Source organism: Pogona vitticeps, chromosome 1 (assembly GCF_051106095.1).
Source record: "Pogona vitticeps strain Pit_001003342236 chromosome 1, PviZW2.1, whole genome shotgun sequence".
NCBI lineage: Eukaryota > Metazoa > Chordata > Lepidosauria > Squamata > Agamidae > Pogona > Pogona vitticeps.
In genome coordinates, this window is record NC_135783.1 from 162,594,889 (window position 1) to 162,622,061 (window position 27,173).

At 44.0% G+C, this 27,173-nt stretch overlaps 1 protein-coding gene across 3 annotated transcripts in view; it reads left to right on the plus strand.

Annotated features, from left to right (window-relative positions):
* Nucleotides 1-172: 172 nt before the first annotated feature.
* Nucleotides 173-27,173, plus strand: part of PAQR8 (progestin and adipoQ receptor family member 8) — a 34,838-nt gene continuing 7,837 nt past the window's right edge. Inside the window, exon 1 of one of the 3 annotated variants that reach the window (XM_020790620.3) lies at nucleotides 173-258. The gene's annotated coding sequence lies outside the window, so the exon portion shown is untranslated. Of the gene's footprint in view, nucleotides 259-15,758; nucleotides 16,212-24,306; nucleotides 26,919-27,173 lie in introns of those variants that run through there. The other 2 variants (XM_020790617.3, XM_020790621.3) reach the window with 2 other exon arrangements.

Consider the following 27,173-nt stretch of genomic DNA (forward strand, 5'->3'; position numbering starts at 1 on the left):
GAAAATGGCTGTTACCTTTTAACACAGTAAGAAAAGAGCAAACCCAGCTACCTTTGTAAACAACCAGGTAACCAGGAAATAGTGCTATAATGATACCGCAATGAGTTGTAAGAGTTTGAGAGATAATACTAACTTAACCATAGTAACAGAATTCGTCAGTAACTGGGTGTGGAGCTACAAGAGGCAGGGAATAGTACAAAATCCTGCACCTCAGCACACCCTTAAGAAACCAGCACACTTCTCAACAGGTTTCATTTGGTAAGTCCATGTTACAAATACAGTACGAAGAAAGGGGGAAGGAGATTACATGTGAGATGGGTCTTGTAAATACTGTACATTTGAGAAAGCATTCAGACTTACTTACTTACCTATTACTAATGGAGACACCCAGAATGGTTCACCTTAGAAACTTAGTGCTGGTGCTTTTTCTCTCCCCGTATGCAACCACACACATTTACTGGCCCAAGTATTCTTCCTCCTCTCTCATCTATCCATCTGCTCCCCAGACAGAAGTGCTGTTTCTCTTCCTTACTCACCCAGTACTCCTCTGCCCTTATTAATGCTGGTGTTTGTTTGTTTTTTTAATTTCCCTCTGGTCTCCCCCCCCCCCTTCTCTTCCCCACTGTGCTTTCTTGGTGGGTTTTCTGTCCCTCCACCTTGGCACTTGTTCAACGTCTCTCCCGGTGGTTCTCTTCTCCTCACTGCCTCTCTTACAGGCATTAAGAGCTTGCCACTCATTCTTTCCCTCTCATAATGCTTTGAAGAGTTTGGAGACTGTACACTGAGCAGCATATTATGTTGTGTCTCTGGTCCAAGCATAACTGCCAAGATGTATCCTAAGAAATGAGTACACCAGGCTTAACTTCAGCTTCCTCTCTGATGATTAGGAAAGGATGTCATCTAGTGATTGAAGATATATGACATTAATCATAATAATCAACACGAACAAGCTATATTTTAGTTACCTCATTCTGTGAAACCTAATATGTGTACATTAGACAAACTGTTTCATGCAGACTGTGTGTTAATTATTCACCCACATTCCTGCCAAGAATTGTGTTTTTCTCATTCCAGGCAATAATAAAACTTTCCAGGAGGAGATGTAAGAAGCCACAGTCTTGATTCTGTTGCTGTAGTAGTACTCTATATGGTTCTCTGTGTGCTCAGTTATTAATAAATGGCTCTTGAAGGGCAGATTCTTTTGAAGTAACTTTCACATTGTGTCAGGGCTCAGTGTTGTACCATAAGTGAAGAAGTAGATTCCTTGAAAAATAAATGTATTCAGTCATTACTTTTAGAAGAGGTAGTCATCTTAGTCTGTGCTAATATATCAAGCAAAAACAAGAGAAAAATAAAAAAGACAAAAATGTTGCGGCACCTTAGGGTGCGGCCTACTCTTATGTCTGAGGAAGTGGACTTGCCCGAGAAACCTCACATTAAAATTTAGCAGTAAGTCTTTAAGGTGCCATGTTTTTGTCTTCTTAATTTTTTATTTTTCTCTTGTTTTGCCTATTATTCAATAATTAAACTTTCCTGCTAATCCAACCCACTAACATAGACGGCTATCAATTTATTGATCTTAATGTTAAGACACCATATAATTACTTGCATCAGAAAAGGCAAATGCTTCTGGCTTTGTTGCATCAGTCTATTTCCCTGTTTTGCCTCATTCTTATTAGGAAATAGATACTCAGGAGTGGGAAAGGATAGATATTTATTCCTCACTCTTTTTCACTTTAGGAGCGAGTTTGACTTTCAATTATACTTACCAAAAAAGTTAACTCTTTTGTCATTTTTCTGCCATGGGAGTTGTGAGAAATTCTGCCACAATATGGTAATCAAAAATTGGGTTCTATTATACTTTATTTTAAGATATTTTTTTCTTTAAAACACACACAAGTGCTTGTATTCAAAAGGCATCAGAAAAATGTTGCTTAAAAAGAATCAAATCCCATGCTTGCTTTGAACATCAATTAAAAACTACTTATTTATTTTATTAGACTTTTTGTCGACTTAGAATGGGTTAAGAGAGGGTGAATTGTGATATCCCAATTTCTGATTTACACATTTCCCTGCTTTCAAATTGAAAAGTTCCATATGCAATAGGACACTGTATTTTGAGGATAGCCAGATACAAAAGATCACCACTGTGACCTTGAACAACACCTGTAGCAAAAAGGAATTAACACTGTACCTATTAACCTTGGCTTGTTTGTCTGCTAGTACAGAAAACATCATGAGAAGGTAGGGGAACCAATGGAGCGTCAGGGTAATGAGAATTAGATCTAAAAATAGCATCTGGTTGTTCAAGTGAGAATATCCATTTGGGTGGTAGAAAAACTAGTTTACACTTTGAACAGTTTCTTTTTATATTCACGAAGGCTTTCACGGCCGGGATCTAATGGTTGTTCTGGGTTTTTCGGGCTCTTTGGCTGTGTTCTGAAGGTTGTTCTTCCTGACGTTTCGCCAGTCTCTGTGGCCGGCATCTTCAACCTGAGAGTAGAGGTTGCTGTCCTCTGAAGATGCCGGCCACAGAGACTGATGAAACGTCAGGAAGAGCAACCTTCAGAACACGGCCAAAGAGCCCAAAAAACCCAGAACAACCAGTTTCTTTTTAATTTAACAGGAAGGAAGGAATTTTGATGGAACCTACTACCTCTTGGTTTGACACACATTATATTTTAACAAAGAAACTATCAATCTTACTTTTCCCCCCTCCAGGCTAATTGTGCACTGTGTGACTATCCTAGAATTTGTCGATTTCAGTCTACTAATGGTTGTTGTGGGTTTTTCGGGCTCTTTGGCCATGTTCCTAACGTTGCACCAGTCTCTGTGGCCGGCATCTTCAGAGGACAGCACTCTGTGCTCTGGTGTAGTTTGCTTGGGAGTGGACTATTTATGGCTGTGAGATAGGCTTTTGCCCTGTTCAGGAGATAGGTGATTTAGTGTGTCTTGTTGTGGGTGTATTGTTGTGATAAGGGAGAGAGATTATCTGTCCCTCTGCTTGATGGGTGTCATTAGCTGGTCTTTTGTGTGTAGTGATCCCCAGTCCTTGTGGCTGGGTAGGGGTCATTGACCTTTTGCACGCTGTATTTTCCAGAGCTGGAAGCCAAATTTTGTTGAGTTTCAAACTTTCCTCTTTTTTGTTGAAGTTCTGCTAGTGCTTGTGGATTTCAATGGCTTCCCTGTGTAGTCTGACGTAATGATTGCTTGTGTTGGCCAGTATTTCTGTATTTTGAAATAGAATTACATGTCCAGCTTGTTTCAGGGCATGTTCAGCTACTGCAGATTTTTCTGGTTGTTTTAGTCTGCAGTGTCTCTCATGTTCTTTGATTCTGGTGTGGATGCTTCGTTTTGTGGTTCCAATGTATACCTGGCCACAACTGCAAGGTATCCGATATACTCCTGTAGGGGTGAGGAGGTCCCTTCTGTCCTTTGCTGACTGTAACATTTGTTGTATTTTTGTGGTGGGCTTGAATACTGTTTGTAGGTTGTGTTTTTTTCAAAAGTTTCCCCATGTGGTCCATGCCCTCTTTGATGTATGGCAGAAATACTTTATTTGTCGGTGGCTGTTTTTCTTCTTCAGTTTGGTGTTGTCTTCTTGGTTTGATGGCTCTTGTGATTTCATTTTTGGAGTAGCCATTTGCCTGTAGGACCCAGTTCAGATGGTTGAGTTCAGTACTGAGAGACTGAGCTTCACAGTTCCGATTTGCACGGTCTACCAGTGTTTTGATTATGCCTCTTTTTTTGCTGTGGGTGGTGGTTGGAACTTTTGTGTAGGTACCGGTCTGTGTGGGTGGGTTTTCTGTAGACCTTGTGTCCCAGTCGGAGGTCAGTTTTGCGTACGACCATGACATTAAAGAACGGGAGTTGGCCCTTTATTACTTTTTCCATGGTGAATTGTATATTTGGGTGGATGCTATTGAGATGGTTCAGAAATTCTTCCAGTTTTTCTTCACTGTGGCTCCAAATTGTGAAGGTGTCATCCACATATTGGAACCACACTGTGGGTGCGAGGGGTGCTGAAGCCAGGGCTGAGGGGGCTCCCCATGGCCTCTCCATCTGTCTACTAACTTAAGCTCCATTATCTATGTAGAAATATTTGCTTAAATATTTCAGGAACTGCACGTATTCAAACCATGTCTCACCATTAAGGTTATATCTGAATCTTCGTCTTAGGTGTTCACTGTGACATGGATTTCTAGGCAGACTGACAAGTCCAAGAGCAAGGGGTTCGGGATGGGGTGGGATATGTAATACGCCATTCCCTTTAGACTGAATATTTTTCAACACTGTAAGGGTTGAACTAGAATGTTGCAAAAAGTGGAAAAGTACATGCTGAAATTAGCAGCTTTACCAGATCTTGTCCATACTATGTATGGTCCTGAGATGTTTACCAAGTGCAAATAAGCAGGATTGGATAAGCTGGCTCTGGGAGGTTTACAGTCAGAGGCAGAGCTTTTTGCTGAGCTTTAGTTTGTGGGAATATAGCACTCACTTAGAAGGACATTGTGGGAAAGTCAATGAGAATAGTGTTGTTTTGAAACCTTATCATAGCAAACTTCCCCAAATCAAAATATAGCTTTCTAAGCCTCATTCCTGAAGCTGTTGTGTTCACTCAGTTTATTGGCTTGGAGGTAATTGGATCAAAGAAAGATGCAGGAGCAAAGACTGTAAAACACCCCATATGCCTGCTTTGGAAAACCCAGGGATGATGATGATGATGATGGTGGTGGTGGTGGTGGTGGTGGTGGTGGCGGCATGGTAGGATTGGCTCTGTTGCCCTCAGTCACAGACATCACTTCCCGTATTGCACAGATTGGTTGGGAAGGGCAGCATAAAACAGTCTCCCAACCCCAAGGGGCATAGGAGGAGTCTGGATCTTTCACTCAGTTTGTGTTAACATTACACTTTGACACTGATTAGATTGCTGAATTAATCTCCAGGTGATCTTGGTGTGACGAGGTGTGCATGAGTAGGCAAACAGAGTGGCAACTCTTTGGCAGTTCAACATTTATTTTAAAAAAAATGCTGTGACCAGTGGCATTCTGTGGAGAGTGTGACTCGGGGCAGGCAACATGAGCCTGTGAAACATACACATGAGGTCAAATGGGGCATTTTTCTTTGGCAATACCTTCCCCCCAGTACACTCCCCTGAGTTTTGATTTAAGAAAACAATTTTTGCCCAGAAGGTCCCCTTGTGCTCTTTGACAGAGTGATTTCTAGATGTTTTAAGGCTTCCCAGAATCCTTGCACCCTTATAATAAGTACTCATTACACATTGTCAACTCAGTTTCAATTTATGCCCATCCTTCCCAGGACTTTCTAGGTATCAATTGCAGAAAAATGGTTTATCAGTCCCTGCTTCTGTTGGTGATTTGGAAATGTACAGCTTGCACAGGTAACAGGGCTCATACCCTAACCCTTCCCCCCCTCATGCACTACAAATGCTCAGAATGATCTCCCCTGGCTCTTCTCCTGGGAGAGGCAGTGGGAAAACTAGCATCTGGCCTCTGGCTCTGCAGCCAAATCCTTCAATTTTCTGAGCCATACTAGCTCAGGAGGTTCCCATCCCACAGTTTTTTTAAACCTGGGGGCTTGTTTTAATTTAGAAAAACCAATCTTTTGAAAGTTAACAACAATCTATCATAGCAACCTTTACAAATCTTTACATAAAATGTAAATTACCCTCTTTGACCCTTCCTGTCCCCCTTTAGCCTCTCCCACTTGGGCGTGGAGGCTTTGGCATGAAAGCAAGTCTAAATAACTCCATTCCCTTATTGTACATTGCCTGGCTAAAGCTTTCAATAAATGTAGGCTTGTATAAAATATTTTATAGTTTGTTCCCCTTTTGACAGAGTTTCTAGATAATGGTTGTTGTGGGTTTTTTGGGCTGCTTAGCTGTGTTCTGGAGGTTTTTCTTCCTAAAGTTTCGCCAGTCTCTGGCTGGCATCTTCGGAGAACAGGAGCTAGAATTCTGTCTGTGTTCTGGTGTGCTGAGTATTTGTAGCTATGAGGTCATGATTTTTGTTCTTTTCAGGAGACTGGGTTTCCTGTGATCAGGGTTTTTTTTTAATGGGTGTTTTGTTGTAATAAAGGCGGGGAGACGATCTGTCACTGTTATTGATGGGTGTCATTGGCTAGTCTTTTGTGTGCAGTGATTACCAGTCCTTGTGGCTGGGTAGAGTTCATTGATTTTTTTTGCAGGCTGTATTTTTCAGTGCTGGGAGTCAGGCTTTGTTGATTTTTAGTGTTTGTGGATTTCAGTGGCTTCCCTGTGTAGTCTAACCTAATGATTGCTGGTGTTGTCCAGTACTTCTGTCTTTTGAAACAGGATTTCATGTGCAGCTTGTTTCAGGGTGTGTTCAGCTACTGCCGATTTTTTCCAGTTGTTTTAGTCTGCAGTGTCTTTTATGCCCCATGATTCTGGTCTGGATGCTGCATTTTGTGGTCCCAATATATACCTGGCCACAATTGTATATATAATCTGAACTATATAAAGTGGTGCCCCGCTTAATGATTACCCCACTCCACAACGAAATCGCTTAACAATGATGTTTTTGCGATCGCAAAATGATCTTTAAATGATTTTTTTTCACTTAACGATGATCGGTTCCCTGCTTCAGGAACCGATTCTTCGCTAAACAATGATTTTCAAACAGCTGATCAGCGGCTCTCAAAATGGCCGCCCACTATGCAAAATGGCTCCCCGCTGTTTTTAGGACGGATTCCTCGCTTAACAGGCCCTGGAAAATGGCCGCCCTATGGAGGATCTTTGCTGGACGAGCAGGTATTTCGCCCATTGGAATGCATTGAACCAGTTTTCAATGTATTTCAATGGGATTTTTTATTTCACTTCACAACGATTTCGTTGTACAGCAATTTTGCTGGAACAGATTATCGTTGTCAAGCAAGGCACCACTGTACGGTAATCTGAAAGTTTTTTTTTAAAAGGAAGGGTGGGAGGAAGAGTTTAGCAGAAAAGTTTAACATTAGAAAAATATCTAAATGAGTAGTGCCGACTGGATCAATTACCTCTACTTAAGCATTGTTGACTGTCTTCACTTTTGGATTAGGGATAACTGAAGAGATTCATTAGTGCAGCCTGAACACTGTCTAGGTCAGGCTTGTCCAACCTGCGGCCCATGGGCCACATGCGGCCCAGGTCAGCTCATAATGTGGCCCAGTGCAATTTTTTATTTTTAAAGAAATTCCAAATTTTCAAGTTACACTGCCGGCGCATGCGGCCTGGGCACGTCACAACAGTAGGGGGAAGAGAGGGAAGGAAGGAGGGAGCGGGAGGGGAGAGGGGGGCTGCGTGACTGCATTGCACCTTACCCGTCAATAGGTGGACCCCCTCCCGGCCCCATAAAGCTACTGGAGTTGAAGCTGGCAGCCTCTGATGTCTGAGATCACAGCTGTCAGTAAGTGCGCTTGGAGCGGGGCTGCAGAGGACAGCTAGGGCTGCCCCCCCATGCGGCCCAAACCAAATTTATGTGCGCCCCAAACCAAGTTTTTATCTTCTAATGTGGCTCAGGGAAGGTGAAAGGTTGGACACACATGGTCTAGGTCTTTGGAACAATTACCAAATTCTCCTCCAAATTTCATCTGTGGAATGATCCAGCATCTGCCATCCCATAATATCTTTGGACTGGGCAGCAGGGCAGAAAGATACTTGTCAAGAACGAACCTTATTTAAAAACATGTCTACAACAGGAAGAACACAACATCAGATACCACAGTACAATATTAACATTTTGGTCAAATACTGTCTTGATAGAGCGGCCCAAAACTTTGGCCCCAAACCAGAAGAACAGAACTCACCCAGCCACCACTCAGTGTACAAAATGGTAAGCCAAACACCGAGGTTATTTATTTATTTATTTATTTATTTATTTATTTATTTATTTATTTATTTATTAGATTTCTACCCCACCCCACCCCCCAGACAGCATCTACTCGGGGCGGCTTATAAATATCATATAATATCATAAATATCATAAAACATCATAAATATTAAACAATTGAATCAATAATATAGTGTATTCAAGATGGGGAATGATAGAAAACAAGAAAATAGGAAAAGAAGAAAATAGAATTCAAGAACTGACAGAAGGGAAGGCCTACCAAAAGAGCCAATTCTTTAAATGGCTACCAAACAACCTCTTTATATTCAGATGAAGAGGTATATTTCCTCTTATTTATCCACATCAAGAGAGAAAGGGCAAAAACAAAAGCAGAAAAGAACAGTGTATGGACAGGCAGCCAAGGATGGAGGAGGCCAACACAACTCTGAGCAGAAAGACTGAATGACTAGTAAGAGGAAGACAAAGTACGAATAGCCTTTCACCCAGAACAACTCCCTTCCCTGAATCACTTGCATATATTCAAAAACATGGACAAGATACAGCTACTTCTTTTAAAAGCATTATAGTTATAGAACAGAACAAAACAAACAGAAAAAAAACCCCGCATTCAGCATTTTGATAGCTGTGGGCATGAAGTGACTGTTGCTCTATTTCTTGTTCTATAGGTTACTGCAGTTGTATCAAACTTTTATTTAATCACTGGGTGTGGGTACGCATGCATGGGACCCACACCCAGACACATGTGCAGTCAAAGAAAGGTCAGGGGTGGTAACCAGGATGGGCTTTGGAGTGGAACTCTTTATAATTCAGTTGCCCTTTCCTAACTCAGACTGTTCAAACTCACATTCTTGGGCTCAGAATCCTTTTAACTGGTGTAAGCCTCTCCAACCCCAATCAAATTGACTGGGTTCCCTTCTTCCATCCTTAGTTCCATAAATGATGACAAAGTAATTGGTAAAAAAAAGTTTTATTAAATTTGAATCAGGTTTCTTAACAACTTCAACACCAGCAAGACCTGTAACTATTCTCTTCACTGCTAAGTGGTCCAGAACAGAACCTTCAGCAACACTAAGTCTATTTCTATTGCCCCTCTAAATGTTGGTGGTTGTTGAGTTTTTCAACAGAGATGGTTTATATCAGGCACTTGTCTGGGTACGCTTCTGCTCGTGCACATGCACAAACGGCGGCACGGCGCTCGCATGGGCACGTTGGAGAGCATGCGCATGCACAAATCAACTATGGGGAGGGTGAGTGTGTGCGGGGGCGGGAGTTCGGTCTCTGCGGCCCGGTCCAGCTCAGGCCACGGACCAACACTGGGCTGTGGACCGGGTGTTGGGGACCTCTGGTTTATATGACCATCTTGGGGTTGATTTTGCATATTCGCTCTCCCTGCTCTCTCCTGGGTAATGAAGAATCAAATTTTTGCTCCTTGTGGCCATTCTTCTTGCCAGAGTTGGTCTAATGGGCAGGACTGTCCTTGGAGCTGTTCTTGAGACAAACGTTTCTGAATATTAATGTGTTTCTCTGCTTATTCTTTTGGGACCGTTAACTGCAGAAGTGCCCCAGTTCATGGGTTTTCTTTGCAAATTATTCCCATTCATCTGGGGGGTTTGGGGTCTTCTGGGAGTTTTGGATCTAAATGGTGTATCTCCTTCCCAGGATCCTCAATTGCACCTTCTCGGATTTCTTCCTATTCCGTCACTCTTCCCTCCAAGGGAATGACCTGTTTTCTTCCTGTCTTTGATTCTGTTCCCCCCTATTGTTTCCATCCCACTTCCATGCTTTCCATCCGCCATGAATTTTTTCTTCCTCCTGTTTTCTCTCACCCCACCTCCTTCTCTGACTCATCCAATACTCCCTCTTGTTTAACTATGTTTAACTATGTAATCTCCCTGATCGTCTGGTTTCTCCAGGAAATCAAACACCACTGTGCCCCCCCCGCCCCACATCTACTGGGGAGCTGTTGGTGTGCAACTCTATCTGCTTGGGGAGATACAGGATGGCCCACCATCAGGGGCCTCTCTCCCCTTCTTTACAACTGTGTGTGTGTCTCTGGCAGATTTCCCCAAAATGCACCACCTAGAAAAAGAGGCTGGACACATTTTGCATTGAGAAATGTGCACATTCCAGGACATCCATGAAATTCATACATTTGAGCAGTGTCCATGGGGAAATGTGTATATTTCAAAGGTGCACATATAGATCTTTTGCCAGCTGGTGGATATATTCAAGCAGTGCACATAATTTGAAAAACATACACAGAATGCATTAAAAATCCCCTCAAAATAAAAGGTGGCACAGAGCAGATACTGAGGTGAGAAAAGCAAGGCAGCTGAAGACAATTAAAAGGGAGATAGTTCTTTTCTCAATATTTTTTCACAAAATCTAAGGAATTATTATATCATCAGCAGAAGTCAACTGCTAGCACAGCACATCTTCAATAGGCATTAATCATCCGAAAGAACCGCAACCTTTGAATGACACTTCATATTATGCCATCAGTTTCTCAGATCTATGTTTTCCCTTGTTATCACTGCCTCTGAAGCTTATTGATGTGTACAAGGTGGATTTTCAGTGTTTCCTGAGTGGTCCCTTACAGATGAATTCCATGTATCATGGTATTTCAATAACTGATATTCACTTATTTCCAGTAAGATCCTGAGTGTTTTCCTTGGTTATTGATTCTGATGAGAAAACTGAGGGCTTTTCAGCTTTAAGTCATATTATGGGGTTATTTAGTAATAACTGTCCATTCAACAGGGAATTTGTCTAGCCACATACAAAACAGGAAATTCATAATCAGTATGAGGAGTGGCTCTAGGCAATGGATTATTTGCTACAGTCAGTTATCGTATGATCATGAGAACAAAAAAGGAAAGAACACTACCCATTTGGGAGATGAGCTTAAAATATTTTTTAAATTCCCAGTTCCTGTTTTGCTTTAGGAGTGTCAAGGTCAGTTCCCATTTTCAAAGCGAAATAGTCTGAAATTCAAAATGAAAGAAAAGCATTCCTTAACCCTTAACTACTTCAAATTTACAAATAAGAAGACCCAGATTTTCTTGCCTACAGTTTGTAACGGTTCCTGTGGTGGGAGGCATGAAGGGTTTCATCGGGGTGAAATGGACTCCCTTCTCAAGGCACAAGAGAAATTGTAAAAGGCATGGGTTGGAAGATTTTAAAAGGGCCATTCTCCTATGAAATCTAGCTGTTACTGAACACATAGGTAGGCCCTGGGAGAGGCACCAGCACAGGGTAGTTTTCTTTAAAAAGGCGTCAAACTGAAGCAGTGTTGAGGGTTTGGCTGACGGAGGCTGTCTTCCGTCACCTGTTAAGTTGAAGTTAAGTAAGTGACATACTGGCCAGAATTCTGTTGCCCAGAATGCAACCAAGACTCATTTATGAGCAGTAAATTGCCACCAATTTTCCTTACACAAGTGTAAACATGATTCTGGCCAGCAATATACAGGCCAGGTGGGGTGGGGGATTCTAGAATTTGTAGTTCATGCTGCTAGCCTTCCCCCCCCCATGGAATTCTGGGGCTTATGGTCCAAAAAAAGGAACTATTTCAAGCAGAGTGGTCTACCTCATACATAAGTGCACACAGGATGGCATCCAGCGCGCAGTCAGCTTTCTGCCATCCTTACCTGCTGTTTGGCCTGGAAAGTATTTCCCTTTGCACAGGAGGAGGAGGAAATCCCATACACACACTCCTAATCACCCAGGACGAAGATGGGGAGAAGGAGGGGAACAGTGGTGGCAGGTGATGAACAAGAGCAGATGACAGTCCCCTGCCCCCACTGCTCTCTTGGGGGTCACGGGGGAGAGCACAGGAGTCAAATCTGATTATGTTTGACTGTGGTTGGTCTGAAAATAGTTTGCTAGTTATGAGCACTGCCCGTTTCTGTGATCATTTTGCCCATGTTGTCATTGACAAAGCAACAACTGGCACCAACAAAGTCTGTTTCGTGATTCTTCCCCTACTAGATCCTCGTTAGTGGGATTCTCAAATAAAACTGCTAGCAACAACCCAGCAGTTCCAATGTTGATGCAGCCACTTGCAGCCAATTCTCCTCCTTGTATGTGAAGTCCAGGGTAATTGCCCTGTGCTACCCTCTTTAAAAACTCCTTTCTGAAAGTGACTGATGAACACTTGTATTTATGGTATTTGACCTTCAAGGGCACATTCTAACCTGGAGCTCAGGTAAAGCTGTAGCTGCTAAGTGGTGAGCATACACCTCTAAGCCCAGCGTACTTTCCACTGGATAGCTGTGAGAGGTATAATTAGGACTGAGAAAGAAGAAAAGCTTGCTCTGTTCTACATGGGTTTCCCACCTCCACACCCAGGGTTCGGTTTGCAACTAAAGCTGTAAGCCTATGCGCACTTTGAGTAAGTCCCACTGAATGTAGTTGGACTGACTGAAATATGCAAGGATTTTCTAAGCTGGTAGTGGTGTCAGTGTGTTGCAGGAACAACAGAGCCTTGTGACACCTTAACAACGAACATGCTTTATTGGGGATAAGCGCTTGTGGACTGCCAGTGTGCTGCAATCCAGGAAAGCTCGTGCCAAATACAGTAAAACCTGTTAGTCTTTAAGTTGTCGCAAGAATCTTTGCTGTTGATGTAAACACCACATATTAATGTAAACACCCGTCAAACTAGCAGTATCCAGTCTTATACTCCAGACTATTTGAGAAGGACAAAGGGGACACATCATATTATGCCATATGTGAAGCTGGCTGCCTTGATTCGCTGGGGTTTGCCTCCTTCCATTATAAGCAATTTCAACAAAATGTAATTAGGCAGTGTGATGGCAGTTTCCACCTGTGACTGCCTCAACCTCTTTCTCCCATTTCTAAGAGTTCCTTTTATGACTGTTTAAAAGTGTACAGTTAATAGTTTTTTTAAAAAAAAAAAACAGTACAGTTAAAATGTGAAGGTGACATATGGGTATTTGAAAATGCATGTGTCATTGTGTGTCAACATGCTTCAGTTTGACTCTTTTGGAAAACTGCCCTGTGCTGGTGCCTCTCCAAGATAGCTGGGATTGGCTGTGGCTTTCTCCGTTGAACATAGTATAAATTCTGTGGCAAACCTGGCTTTGTGGTGGAGGTGTAATAGGTGCACAGTACTAAAATTTGTTTCCAAGTTTGTTTCCACTGTCATGCAGTGACACCACATAATGGATGGTTTACAGCTGTTCCTCTACCTGAGTTTTCAGAATGCAAATGGGAAATGGCACTATTGTGTACACAAAGCCTCACAGCTTCAAATAATTCTTTTAACAAGATTGCCACGTTTCATGTTATTGTTAGATGTCGTCAGGTCACTCCCAATTTATGGTAACCCTACAAATGAATGATTTCCAAAGAGTCCTGTCCTCCACAGCCCTGCTCAGCTCGTACAAACTCAAGTGTCTTTTAGGACAGAGGTCATCAACCTCTGTCCTAAAAGCTGGACCGGGCCTCGGAGACAGACCTCCCGCCCGCACTCCCCAACCCACAGCTGCTTTGCGCATGAACGCGTGTGCCGGTGCCGGTGTGAGAGCTCCCCCACCAATTCACACATGTGCCCAAGCATGAGGGCATGCAGGCACTCCTGCGCATGCGTGAAGAAGTGGGGGAGTGCTCAGGTTAGTGTTGGTGCATGCACGCCCCCCACTACTTCCCACATGTGCCCGAGAGCATGTGTACATGTGCCCAAGAGCGAGCACACCCCATCTTCCTCAGAGGCTCAGCCGGTCCGCAGTCCTGAAAAGGTTGGGGACAGCTGCTTTAGGGAGTCAATCTATCTCTTATTTGATTTTCCTTTTTTCCTGCTGCTTTCAACTTTTCCCAGCACTATTGTCTTTTCCAGAGAATCCTGTCTTCTCACAATGTGCCCAAAGTATGACAGCCTTAGTTGCAACATTTTTTCTTCCAGAAATAGTTTAGGCTTGATTTGACCTAGGACTCTCTTGTTCATCCTTCTGGCAGGTCCCGGGGTATCATCAAAGCTCTCCTCCACCACCATATTTTGAAGAAATCAATTTTTCCTATCAGTTTTCTTTACTGTCCAGCTTTCACACCCATACGTGATAACTGGAAATACGTCAGTGTGGATGACCTTGATATTGGTCTCCAGTGACACATCCTTACACTTGGTGATCTTTTCTAATTCTTTAATTGTTGCCCTTCCAAGTCTCAGTCTTTTTCTGATTTCCATTAGGACTGGTATATAAAATCTCTATTTCAATTTCTTTCTTTTGAATGTTAAAAGTTCTGTAGTTCTTCTGTAGTCATGATTTTGGTCTTGTTAATGTTCAAGCTGCTTTTCATAGTTGCTGTGAAATTTATTAAAATATAAATTGACTTAAACAACATAAAAATCTGCAAATATGAAGCAAGGACAATGACTCTGAGATCAAAGGTTTGGAAAGCTATTGTTCTTTCCCTTTGGTGATGGTTTTCGAAGCTGGTGATTGCTGATTATTGTAAGTAAAGATTGCATATGCCATTTGTCAAGTCTTGAAAAGGTAAGATGGAGCTAGTGAAGACTGACCTGTAGAAAAATATAAGGTAGAACTTTAAAAAAATAAAAATGCAGACAGATGAATGCTATATTGTCCATGTGACTATTCCCCCTGTAGATTGTGCAAAGTCTAGTTTTCCTATTCATGTTTTGTAGTATCCCAGTTAGTGTGCTGCAATGCATAGGGATTACTGTACAGTGGTGCCTCGCATAGCGAGGTTAATCCGTTCCGGATTAACCTTCGCTATGCGAAAACATCGCTAAACGGGAATAAAAAAGCCATAGAATAAAAAAGCCATATGGCTTTAAAACTCACCGTTAAGCGATGTTTTTCCATAGCGCCGCCATTTTCGCACCCTTCGTAAGCGAGGGCAGGGCGCGAAAATGCGGCGCGGACCTTCCGGCGGCCATTTTGGAACCGCCGATCAGCTGTTCTCCCCGTTTCGTTCTGCGAAAATCGCTAAGCGAATTGCTTAGCGATCATCGCAAAGCGAAAAAACGCTATAGGGGCCATCGCTGAGCGAACGCTCCAGCGATGGCCCGGACCCCCTCGCTATGCGAATTCATCGCATAGCGAAGCACTCGCTAAGCGAGGCACCACTGTACTTTTGTGCAAGATGCAGACACACAATCTAATCCATCTCTAAGAAGCTGACTTAGCACAATCACCTACCATACATTTTTGGGACTCACATTTATAATTTTTCAGCACCATCCACAAAATATCAATGCATGGCCTGAAGATGTGGACTTGACCCAGGAAAGGTAGCGTTTGTGTTTTTTTAGTGGTCTAGTAAAGGTATTCCCTACTCCTGCATTTGTACTGTGCAAAGGCCGCACGGCTTTCTTTGTGCTTTTTTTTTTCAGAGCCATCTCGGCAGTATCTTTAATATGTGTATGTGGAGAACTGCGTCTCCCGATATACGGTAGTTTCAGGTGGATGTGTGATCGAGGCCACTACACGTGTCCTGTGACTGTGCACGTGACCACTTCCCCACAGAGAGCGGAGAGGGAGAAGTGGTAAACGGAATACTGTAGCAGAAACGTCTCATAACACAGGTTCGGATCCCCCCTCCCAGCCCTTCCTGGGTGCATTTTGAGTCAGGGAGTCTGCCTTTCCAATCGCATCCTTCCGGGGCTTGTGTCGCCTGCTTCCCTACATGTGCGACCGCGGCCGTCGGCTGGTGCGTGCCGCCGAGCGTGTGAACGTGTCCCCTCCTAGACACGGTTCGCGTGCCCGGCGACGAAGCCGGCGGGCGCTTATGGCATTGCTGGTCATCCGCTCCAAAGCAGGGCTGTGGGAGGGCGAGAGGGAAAGGCCTCGGCCGCGATGAGGGAGGGGGTCGAGGGCGGCGCCCGCTTCGGAGCCCCCCTCGCCCCTCCTTTCCCTCCCTCCGTAGGAACGGGGAACCCCTATCACAGCCAGGAAAGGAGGAGCCACCCAGCCAGCCGCGCTGCACCAGCACCCGCGCCGCCATGTGATGAGGTGCCCGGGTCCCCGCGCTGCGTCCTTGCGGGCGAGAGGCAGGGAAACAGAAGGCAGGACGAGGCGGGGGCTGGTGGTGGTGGTGGTGGTATGCGCGCTCCCGTGGTGTGCGCGCGTTAAGGAGGGAGGACGGTGTCGCCGGGCGTCGTCTCCTGGGTGCCTTCTCTTGACAGCGTCCTCGTGGTCCTGGCCGAGGGATGGCCCCGGCACAGACGGCGGGCGAGGTGAAATGAGGCGCCCGGGGGAAAGAAGCCCCCTCGGTTGCCGGAGCGGAGGCGGAGGCGGCGGCGGGACTGGCTGAGCCGAGCCGAGCTGGCGGCGCCCCCGGCCCGGCGCTTCGTGCAAGGTAGTAACTTTTTTGGAAGCGTTTCCTCGTTTCGAGCGTGCCCGCGTTGGAAGACCGCCCGGGATGCGCTGCAACCTTGTTCCTGCCACTGGCCGTGGAACTCGCCTGTTGCGGAGGGGGACCTCTGAGCAGGTGCAGAGTCTTCCCTGAAAGCCAGCCAAAGGCTATCCCCGCCTCTCTTTAGCTAAACACCCCCTCCTTTCTCCCATCGGCCGAAGTGAGCTCCGCTCCGCTTAGGGCGAAGGGACAGCTTTCCTCCATCTGATTCGTCCCCAATTCTGAGAGGGTCGTAACCTCTGCCTATAGGGACGGGGGGGGGGGCGCGCCGGCGCCGGGAATGGGCCGTGTGGTTGAGGCGTGAGAAAGTCTTGCCGAGTGTCCCGGTTTGCTTTGTTTTTCTGCCGTCCAAGTCACGATCCCGCTGGCCCGAGCCCGGGGGCTTTGCATGTGTCAGCGCGAGCGCGCGCGAGCCTTTTCTCTCTCTTTTGCGCGGGGCGCTGAGGAGTGTGGCGGTGACGTTATGCAGCTGCATCTTTCGGTGGGGGGGGGGCGAACGCGCAGTTTTTGCAACAGTTTGGTCGCCGTGGCTAAGATCTCCTTCGGCTTGAGCAGAGGGAGGTGATTAATATTTCTTTCCGTCGAGAGGGGATCCGTGAGATCGGGCAGAGAGCAGAAAGAAGAGAGCCTGTCGTGCGACCTCCTCCTCCTCCCTGCTCCTCATCAGTTTTGTAGGCGCTCCCAACGCAGAGAAGCTAAAAGGGATTACAAAATACTGTACTGTACTTTTTCTCCAGTCTGTTGCACTCATGGTGGTTAACAAAATAGAGCAGCCCTATCGTTTCAAAACGCCCTTTTCAGTGTTACCTTTCATAGTGGCAATGTGTTTTGAATATAGAGCATGAGAGTTTTCTAGGCTAATAAATATATATATACTGTACTGTATAGGAATGTGATTTCTGTGTGTCCTGGGATGAGATGGAACAGGATAAGCACCTATGCTAGGATTTCTCTCTCTCCTTTCACTTTGCTCTTTTTCCCTCACAGATTACCTAATTCTCCATCAACATCAGGTGATACACATGTAAGAGCCAGTGGTTTTACTAAGTCTAGAAAGCATGGGTACTAAGTGGCGCCTGGGCAAGAGCACTGGCAAAATGGAGCAGGTGCTTTCCCTGAAGCAATAACCCTGGCAGACCGTGCTTAAAGAGCTTCATTGACTGCCCGTTTGCTTCCTGATACAGCTCAAAATGCTGGTTTTAAACGGCAACTGCTCTGTACCAAGAGTTCCTGAAGGACTGCCAGGTCCCATATGAGTTTAATCACCTGCTGTGAATTTTTTTTTGGCAGGTTTATTCAAAATGCCCACAGGTTTTGAGGCATGGTGGACAATAGAGCAGAGCTTTTTCACCTCTAGCGGTCCTTAGATTCCAGTTCCTCAAGGGTTGTTCCCTCACTTCTGTAAGGCAACAGAGGAAAGAAGACTTTTTGATTCTCTAACATTTTATTTATTTATTTATTCAGTGAAGGTCTCTGGGCGGCTCACAGTTTTTTAAATTGGATTTTATTATTGCTGCTTCTTCAAAGATCCTCTCTTCCCCTCCCCCATTAATGTCACTGTATTTATTGTTTTAACATGTGTTAGCCCACCTCATGTACGTATTTTTGAAAATTAAATCATTTTTTAAAAGTGGTTTGAGTGGTAAAGTAGATGTTTCTTCTTGCCAGAAAAACCCTCTGCTTAGATATGTTTCCATCATTTGGGTAATTTAATGCAAAGTATTACTCGGTTCCTTATTCACAATCTGTATTATGGGTTGTGATCCCTATTTCAGTGTCAAGCCTGTTTTGAAAAGATGGACAAACCTGAATCTTTAATTGATCTTGTGAGCATGACAAAATGTTTAAAAGCAGCATTTAACTTCTAAACTTAGAGACACGGCTTGAGCCTGCTGGGAAGTTTACATTCATCTACTGGGCCTGTTTATTAAATATAGCGGTTTTTCCTGTAAGAGAAGTCCTACAAACAAGCTGTTGTTCAAATAGATGTGGGATGTCTTTAACTCCTATGAAAAGAGCCAGAGCATAGCAGTTTGAGGCCTTATCACAACCCCAGCAGAATCCTGTCAACTAATTAACTTCTGGTCAATTTGTTTGACTTAAAAGTCTCACCTTCCTGATTCTAAATATGCCTTGTAGAAATTGTTTTAGTCACTCAGGGATGTGGAGCATTCTTCGTGTGTTCAGATACATCTTGCTGATTCCTGTAGCATGTTCCTGAGACAGAACGTCAGTTCTGAGGCAGAACTCTGGAAATTTTTTCTTTAGATTGCACCATCTGTAGAAGTTATAAAGGAAAATAAACTCATATTTAGCGAGCTCCACCCTGGATCACATGCCAAAATAATGTTGCAAAATAGACACATGTGGATTCATCATGTGAAATGGTGTATGACTATTTTCATATAATATTGTGACAGGAAGTGGTGTTCCTGCAGTACAGTTGTCATCTTCAAAGTATTTATTTATTTATTTATTTATTTATTTATTTATTTATTTATTCATTCATTCATTCATTCATTCATTCATTCATTTATTTATTTATTTATTTATTTATTTATCTATCTATCTTATATACCACCCATCTAGAACGTGTCTACTTTGGGCAGTTAACATAAAGCATAAAAATAAACTAAAGGTAAAATCTGAATTAATCACAGAGTCCAATATGGGAAAAGAAAGACAGGAAAAAAGGAAAGAAATAGGCTAGGTGATGGCTGTAGGGAAGGCCTGCCTGAATAGCCATGTCTTCAGATTGGTATTGAATGTCCTCAGCGAGGGAGCCAGGCGGATCTCTGCAGGTAAGTTGTTTCAGAGGGGAGGGGCCACTGCCGAGAAGGCCTGATTTTTAGTTTTTTCCCTCCGGACTTCTCTTGGCATTAGGCCTCTCAGCCACCCGCCCTGACTGGAATGGGTGATATGGGTAGAACTAGGCAGAAGAAGGCGCTTTGCCAGGTATCAAGGGCCTAAACCGTTTAGGGCTTTATATGTAATAGTTACCACCTTGAAATTGATGCAGAAGCAGATAGGTAACCAGTGTAAGGCGGCCAGCGTTGTCATCTGTTGTAAAAAAAAGGGGGGGAGAGGGGAAAGGGGCTTGAAATCAAAACCAGAAGAAATCAGAACACAACAGCAGTTTTTTAAAAGTTAAATTTATTGTGCAGATTGTTTTCAGTGATCTCATTTGCTATTGAGAGTCAAAGATCTTTCCTAACAATGCTGTGCTATGTCTGGATACACTGTCATGTGTTTGGAGAGGGGAAGTAGGGAAGAAGGCAATTAGACAAGTTCCGTGGTAGTGGCTCAGGAAGACAAAAATGGTGGTGAAGGCATGGTTTCAGTGGGAACAGCTGCTGCTCCCTGCCTCCCTCAGCCTAACAGTAAGATGGTCCCATGGCCTTATAATTGTTCCTTGAACTTTTACAGCCTTAACACAAAGGGTTTCTCTACTTGATTTTTTTAAGCTCTTGGTTTTATGCAGGTATTTATGCGCTATATTATTCATTATTTTGCTTTTTTTTTTTTTGCAAATATAAAAATTATAACCAAAATTAAGGATGGGTAATAGTCTACTTTTAAACTTCTGTGGTTAGTAAAGATTATCTTATGTCTTAATATAATATGTTTAAATGTTTGTTTGTTTTGGCTTGGCATATGATGGAACTGATATAGAATGCAGCATAAGGTGTGGATGATAGTGGATGTAGCTACGGACTTGGGCAGTACTTCCTGCTGAACCTCCCTACTCAGTTCTTGCTAATCAGCAACAAACTGCCATTCAGATTATTCACTTGTCACGCCATCCCTACAGGTGGATGAATCTCTGTACAGTGGTGCCTCGACTTATGTACATCCCTACTTACGACGATTTTGAGTTATGACCAGCTCTGGCCAGGGAAGTCGAAGCAAAATTTTGCGGCCGGAGCTGGTCGTAACTCGAAATGGTTGTAAGTCGGAACGTTCGTGAGTCAAGGCACCGCTGTATAGAGTTGGGAAAGAGATGGAGAAATAACCACCTCTGCGCCCAGCTCCAGCCGCAAAATTTTGCTTCGACTTGCGGCCGGAGCTTCGAGTAACAACCAAAAAAGGCAGGGGAAAAAGGCAGGAAATTCAAACTGTTGGTGGTAAAGAGGCTGCTTCTTTGTAGATCTTTCACCCCAACAATTAGGGAAAGAGATGCAGGGGGGCACGGGTGTTACCGTACCTGATGGTGAAATCCCAGTCCTCGGTGTGGGGGGTAGAGGGGCCCCGATCCTGGCTCCTGGAGGAAGGGTCCTTCTGCCTCCACCTCCTTCTTGGCGTGGCTGCGCTCAGTTCTTGGCCCCGCGGGGGCAGCTCCCCTTCTCCACTGGCATGCAGCTCCTGAGCAGCAGGTGGCTCACCTACCGGAGGCTCCCAGTGCCACCTCCTGCTCTGGCACCAAGGTCCAGCGACCACGTCGGACCTCGGCACCCTCCCAGCATCTACTGCTGCTGAGTCCCAGTCCTCGGCCTCGGCGTGGGGGTGGAGGGGGCCCTGATCCCGGCTGCTGGAGGAATGGTCCTCCTGCGCCACTGCCGCCTCCTTCCTGGCGGGGCCACGCTCAGTCCTTGGCCCTACAGGGGTGGCTTCCCTTCTCCACCGGCCTCACCATCAAAGCGTTGCAAGAGGCTCCACCACGCCCAGCCAGCACGGAAGTGGCGCCAAAGGAAGCCGCACGGCCGGGTGAGCGCTGCCGCCGCCTGATGGACTCCTGCGGGGATGGGGTGTGGAGCGGCTGCGCAGGGAGGCTGAGCCTAGCCCATCCACCCCACCACCGCGATCCACCTCTCCAGGTGCTGGAAGGAGAGGCTCCTGGCCAGGGCGCTTCAGCTGCTCGCCCGGCCGCTCTCCCCGCCCCCACCACCTCAGTTGCCTCACTTAGGGGTGTACTCACTTTTGTTGCCAGCAGTTTAGACATTAATGGCTGTGTGTTGCATTATTTTGAGGGGACAGCACATTTACCCTGTTATATAAGCTGTATACTCACTGCTTTACATTGTAGCCAACTGTCATTTCTTCAGTGTTGTCACATGAGAAGATATACTAAAATTTTTATGAAATGTGAGGAGGTGTACTCCTGTGATATTTTATATACCGTATTTTTCGCACTATAAGACGCAATTTTTTCTACAAAACAGGGAGGTGGAAAGTGTGCGTCTTATGGAGCGAAGAAAACAGATTATTTTTTTCCTGTTTTCTACTCCTAAAAATTTGGTGCTTCTTATGGAGAGGTGCGTCTTTACGGTACTTACAGGAACAGAAGCATGTGAAGATGCATATACTTGCCCACCATACCTTTTTTTTGTAAATAAATGATGACACAGTGTAATATGTCATGTGTTATTCATCTGAGGTTGTATTTGCCTAATTTTCAGACCTGCTAAGGACCAGATGATTTATATTATGTCCTTATATGTAAAACCATAGGATTCAAAGAGTATATTCTTTCTTTTTCACATGACTGTAGAGATCCCATATGCATAGTAGAGCATGGCTCAGCTATGCATAGGGAGAGCTTTTCATCTTGGCAACTGGAGATTGGTTTATTTTTACAATGGACTTAATAGTTTTGCTTGATGTAATGTATGGAGTCACTTGAACTCTAGCAGAGAGTTCAGAAAGATGATTCATAAGGCAGAAACAGTTGAAAGATAACATCGGGTGGAGAGCCTAACTGTTCCAGCCTGCATTGGCAAGCTGGTGGAGAGAGTGGTGGCTGATCACCTTCAGGCTCTCATGGAGGAGACCAGTGCCCTTGATCTGTTCCAGTCCGAGTTCAGGCCGTGTCATGGCTCAGAGACAAAGTTGGTCACGCTGCAAGATGACCTCTTGAGGGACACGGATAGAGACAAAATGCCCTTGCTGGTCCTCCTCAACCTCTGAGAAGCCTTTGATACTGTCGACCATGGTATTCTCCTGGGGAGGCTCTTGGGATTGGTGATTGGTGATCAGTCCTTGGCCTGGATCCAATCCTTCCTGGAGAACCATCCTCAGAGAGTTCAGCTTGTGTATGTTGTCCACTCCATGGACTCTCAGTTGTGGAGTCCCACAGGGGTCAGTCATCTGCCCAGTGCTATTTAATATCAATATGCAGATGATGCCCGGCTCTATCTCTCCTTCCACCCTTCTGCAATGGATGCTGTCCCGTCCCTTGAGCGCTGCCTTGATGTGGTGCTGGGATGAATGAGGGAGAACAGACTGAGGCTGAACTGGGACAAGATGGAAATCCTGCAGGTGGGGGGGCCCAGTGTCTGTGTTCTGGGTGCCTCCCTTTCTTTGAGAAAGGCACTCTTTCCAAGAAGTATGAGATTCATAGCTTGGGCGTGCTTGTGGACCCATTGCTATCAATAACATCTCAGATAGCATTTGTGATCTGATCCACTTATTTCAACGTAAAGTGGATTACCCAGCTACGTCCCTACCTTGACACCAGATCCCTCACCATGCTGGTTCATGCGCTGATAGTCTTGAGATTAGACTACTGTAGTGTCATCTACATGGGGCTGCCCTTGGGACTGCTATGGAGACTGCAATGGGTCCAGAATGCGGTGGCCAGACTTCTGAGTGGGGTTAGAAAATGGCAACATATCTCCTGGCTGCCTTACATTGGCTACCTGTTCGCTTCTGTAGCGGTTTCAAGGTGATGGTACTAACCTAAACTGTTTGGGGCCTCGATATCTGGCTCAGCACCTCCTTCCAATTAGGTCTTCCTGTCCCATAAGATCATCACGAGCAGGGCAGCTGAGAGTTCTGACCCCAAGAGAGGTCTGGAAAACAGCTACTAGAAATTGGGTCTTCTCAGCGGTAGCGTCACAACTATGGAACTCTCTTCTGCCCGAAGTCCGCCTGGCCCCTTTACTGGGCACATTGGTTATTTAGACAGGCTTCCCCTTAAGAAACAACACGCTGATTCAGTAGTGCCCGATAATATAACATCTATCATACTGCCATGCTTCATGTTTTTATATCTCTGTATATTTTTAATTGTATTTATTGTATTGGAATTTTATCCTCCCCACACTTTATGACTTTTGATTTGTGCCCCAATGTATTGATGTTGTTATTTGTTCTTCATGGCCTCTGTGAATACACACATATCGGTGTTGTCTGCGCCTGCCCTGCGCTGACGTTCTTGGAATTTATGACTTTTGATTTGTGCCCCAATGTATTGATGTTATTTGTTTTTACTAGTTTCTTGTTTGTGTTACTTGTAAACCACACAGAGTGGCCTTGGCTGCCAGATGGGTGGTATATAAATCAAATGTTTGGGACCTCAATGTCTGGCTCAGCGCCTCCTTCCAATTAGGTCTGCCTGTATGTATTCCTGGAAGAAGTAATCTTGCAGTCCATTGGGCTCTGTAGAGGGCTCCTCCCAAAAAATTATACCTCTAAAGAAGACCTACAACTGCCAGGTAGCACTGGGGTAGTTTCCTTGTTTTTGAAAGAAACAGGCTGAAGATCGCATTGTTTCTGGGCACCTCTCCGAATTCCACCTGGGGACTGTTACATACAGCACTGATGTTACCTGTCTGTCATGGGTTTGGAGGGAAAGTTCCATCCTATGGGGAGTGGAAGGCGGGACATCAGGAGGAGGGGCTGTACTGTATATATATGTGAAGCGTGTGTGGAGAAGCAAGAGAAGAAGCAGCAGCTGGGAAGAAGAAGCTGGTGTGGGAGTCTGTGTGTCAGACAGGGTACTACTGTGTGTCAGTCAGTACCAACCTGATAGGTTCAGGTGTCTGTTGGTTAGCCAGAACTGATAGGTTCAGGGTCTGTGCTTCAAGTTAAGTGTTCTGTGTGAACCAAACTGTGTGCATGTATGAATGAGACTAAGCCACGTTACTATATCTTATTCACCTGATCATTTTATTTTCCCTGTGTGTTGTTTTAAATAAACCTTATTCTTTTAGTTGTTGAAAATCCATCCCTGGTCTGTGTGACTTCTTATAGGGAATGGTTGGTGGCAGCTTAGTTAACGTGGGGCAGATCCCAGTAGGTCTGGGTTTGTCACAGGGACTTCTTGGACAATTCTGACAGTTGTCCCAAAAGTCTCATCCCCATTACATAATGTCAATTACCCCCAGAAGAAACAACTCCTGAGTGCTCTATACCTAGAAAACCCTGAAAAGAGTTTCCCATAAGACAAAACTGGCTTGATGGCACACAATATTATTATTTACTAAGTCAGAAGTAGCCTGAGAGCAAATAATAGCAACTGTTCTGAGAAGGCTAGCCAATGACCATCTTGAAAAATGTAGCCTGCAAAAGCAGTGTTATTTGTCTCCTGATGGCATGGCCAAAGTTTAATGGTAAAAATATGGCTTGCAGGTGCATTCAAAAGAAGAAGAAAAATTATGTGAAGTCATAAGCAATGGAGGTGGCTTGTGCTTCTAAGCCTGCAATGAATAAAACAAATGTCTCCTTGTGCATGCATAGTATGAATAGCTGTCTAAGTAATGCTGTGTATGGGGCATGTGCATTCTATACATGGAATCTCTACAAGGGGGGGGGGATTCTTTCCTGATAAATTGTGTTGAACCAGCTGAACGCTTAGTGTAATGAGCAAACCAGAGAGGAAAATACTCTTCTGGCCTTTGCATCACTAGACTGGCCCATGAGCCACATCCCTGCCAATTAGGCTTTGAAATATCTATCTCTGTATTTTTTTTAAATGAAAAGCTCTTATTTATTTTGTAGAGAAGAAAAAAATGAAAGGCTCTTATTTATTTTGTAGAGGAGGAAAAAGATCCCTTACTTACCAGCCAACATGTATTCTAATTTTTGCATTAGATCCTCTTTCCAGGCACGGTAATAATTTCTCCAAAGGCCATCTTTCTCAAAAAAAAGAGAGAAAAAGACTTGTACATGGCATTATTCCCCCCCTTTTTCCTGTATAGAGAGATAGATCATGACTGACACAATCCTTTTACTATGGAAGAGCTCAGACTTCAAAAGCTTGTATTTTTTCAGTGCCACTTATTATAATGTAAGGGGCATGCATTTCTTGTTTAAATCTATTGCCCAAAATCTTGATGTGTACTGTAAACTAAATTGTAGCATTTGATCCGTTCTTCCCCAACAGCTTCCAGTCCGTTCCTCCTGTGTGCCACCATGAGAATTGTAGCTTGGGCACTTTGTTTATCAGGGAGGAAGGGACCAAAAGTTACCATTTGGCTAATGCTAAGCAGCAGGACTTCAGCCAATATGTGTTTAGTGTCCATGATGGATGTGCCAGTCAGGTCTTGTTTTGCGTTGTGTGTTTACACGGAAAAGAGAATCACTTTGTAGTATTCTTGGGAACAAAAGGGGAAGATGGTGTGTTTTGGATAATGTGTGTGTGGGGGGGGGAATGGGACAAGACAACATAAAGGAATTTTACCATTTCCTCTGTTCCTGAGAAGAGAGCAAAAGCAGTTCAAAATGGCTCCACTTCCAAAATTAAAATAAATGCAGACAGAACTGTGAAATGGTTCACTTTGCTTAGCTTTGCCACTCGTTTTATTGCAAATTTACTTTTTGTCCATGGTTTGATAATTGTCTGGCTCGATTGAGTCTATCATTTGTATTAACTGGAAGGTGACAGACATTAAAGAATAATGAACACAGACCAGACAATCTGAAAGTGAAGTATTTTTGTAATGAAATTTAAAGCAAATAAACATTGATAATTACACGTGAAAAGTTATATTCAGAAAAAATAATAGTTTTTTGCATCCTTTTTTTTTTCATTCTCTGAGGTTATTTCAGAAATAGGGAGCTGGAAGAACTTCCCCTACCTACAAAGCACAAAGAAATCGTGTCTGCAGAAGGATATGTTTGTTTTCAGCATCCTTTTTGAGGTGCTGGTCAAATTGTAGCACCCTGCATATTTGTCCTTATCCATGATTTGCACCCAGGGATAACACATCAGTGTAATGACTTGGCATGATTTGTTCACATATGTTTCTTGATACATGCTTTAAAAAAAAAAAAAGTGCACTGTGCACAAAGATGTGTCTAAACATCTAAGCTAAGTATTTGGAGTGCTAGGAGCTTTAGAAATTATGGCTTGATAAAAACAATAATAGTAAAAAGGGGGAAACAGAAAATCAAAAGATTTCAGTTAATTTCCAGAGCCCTTTGTGACTATAGATACACGACTATATGTAGCAGTCATTCCTTTCCTCTCCCTCTTTTTGATCTGAATTACCAAACAAGTTGCATACAAATATTGTTATTTGGGAGCTACCCAAATAACTCAGCCCTCCCGGTGTTAGAGGCAAGGACTAAGGCTAAAATAGATGCTCTGTAACATGAATACAGCTCTTCGGTGGAATGCTGTGCCCACACAGAAAGAAAGAGAATAGAAGCTTTGTGGAAATTAAACCGCTAGTGCTGACCTTGGATCTTTCCCTCTGTACTGTTAATTGTTTGCTGGTTTGTTCATCATCCCCACGTGATTACTAAAAATTGGCAGCTTGTTCTTGTTCACAAGTGTAATGAAATTTACTTAAAAGAAAGAATCTGGGCATTTTGTAAACAGTTCCTTGTTGCTGTCATTATGTTTTCTAAGTAACATCGGCACTCTTTAGAGATCATATTATAAAGCTGGAAAATGAGCGTGAAAAATGAACAGAAAACCAGCACAAGGTACGGTAATTATTTTGTTGCAGACAATACATGCCGGATTTTTAGCATCACGAAAGGGAAATCCAGTCTGAGAACCTAATGTCACTTGTCCTGGTCAGAATAACAGAGTAATGTGAGCTATTAAGGTTGTGTTTCAGACCTTTTAAATGTGGATAAAGCAGAGTATAGGTTCTTTTTTTCCATTTAGAGAGAGGTGAATTATGTTTACTGAATCCAATAAATGAATTACAATTTCAACAGTGAATGTTTTCGTAA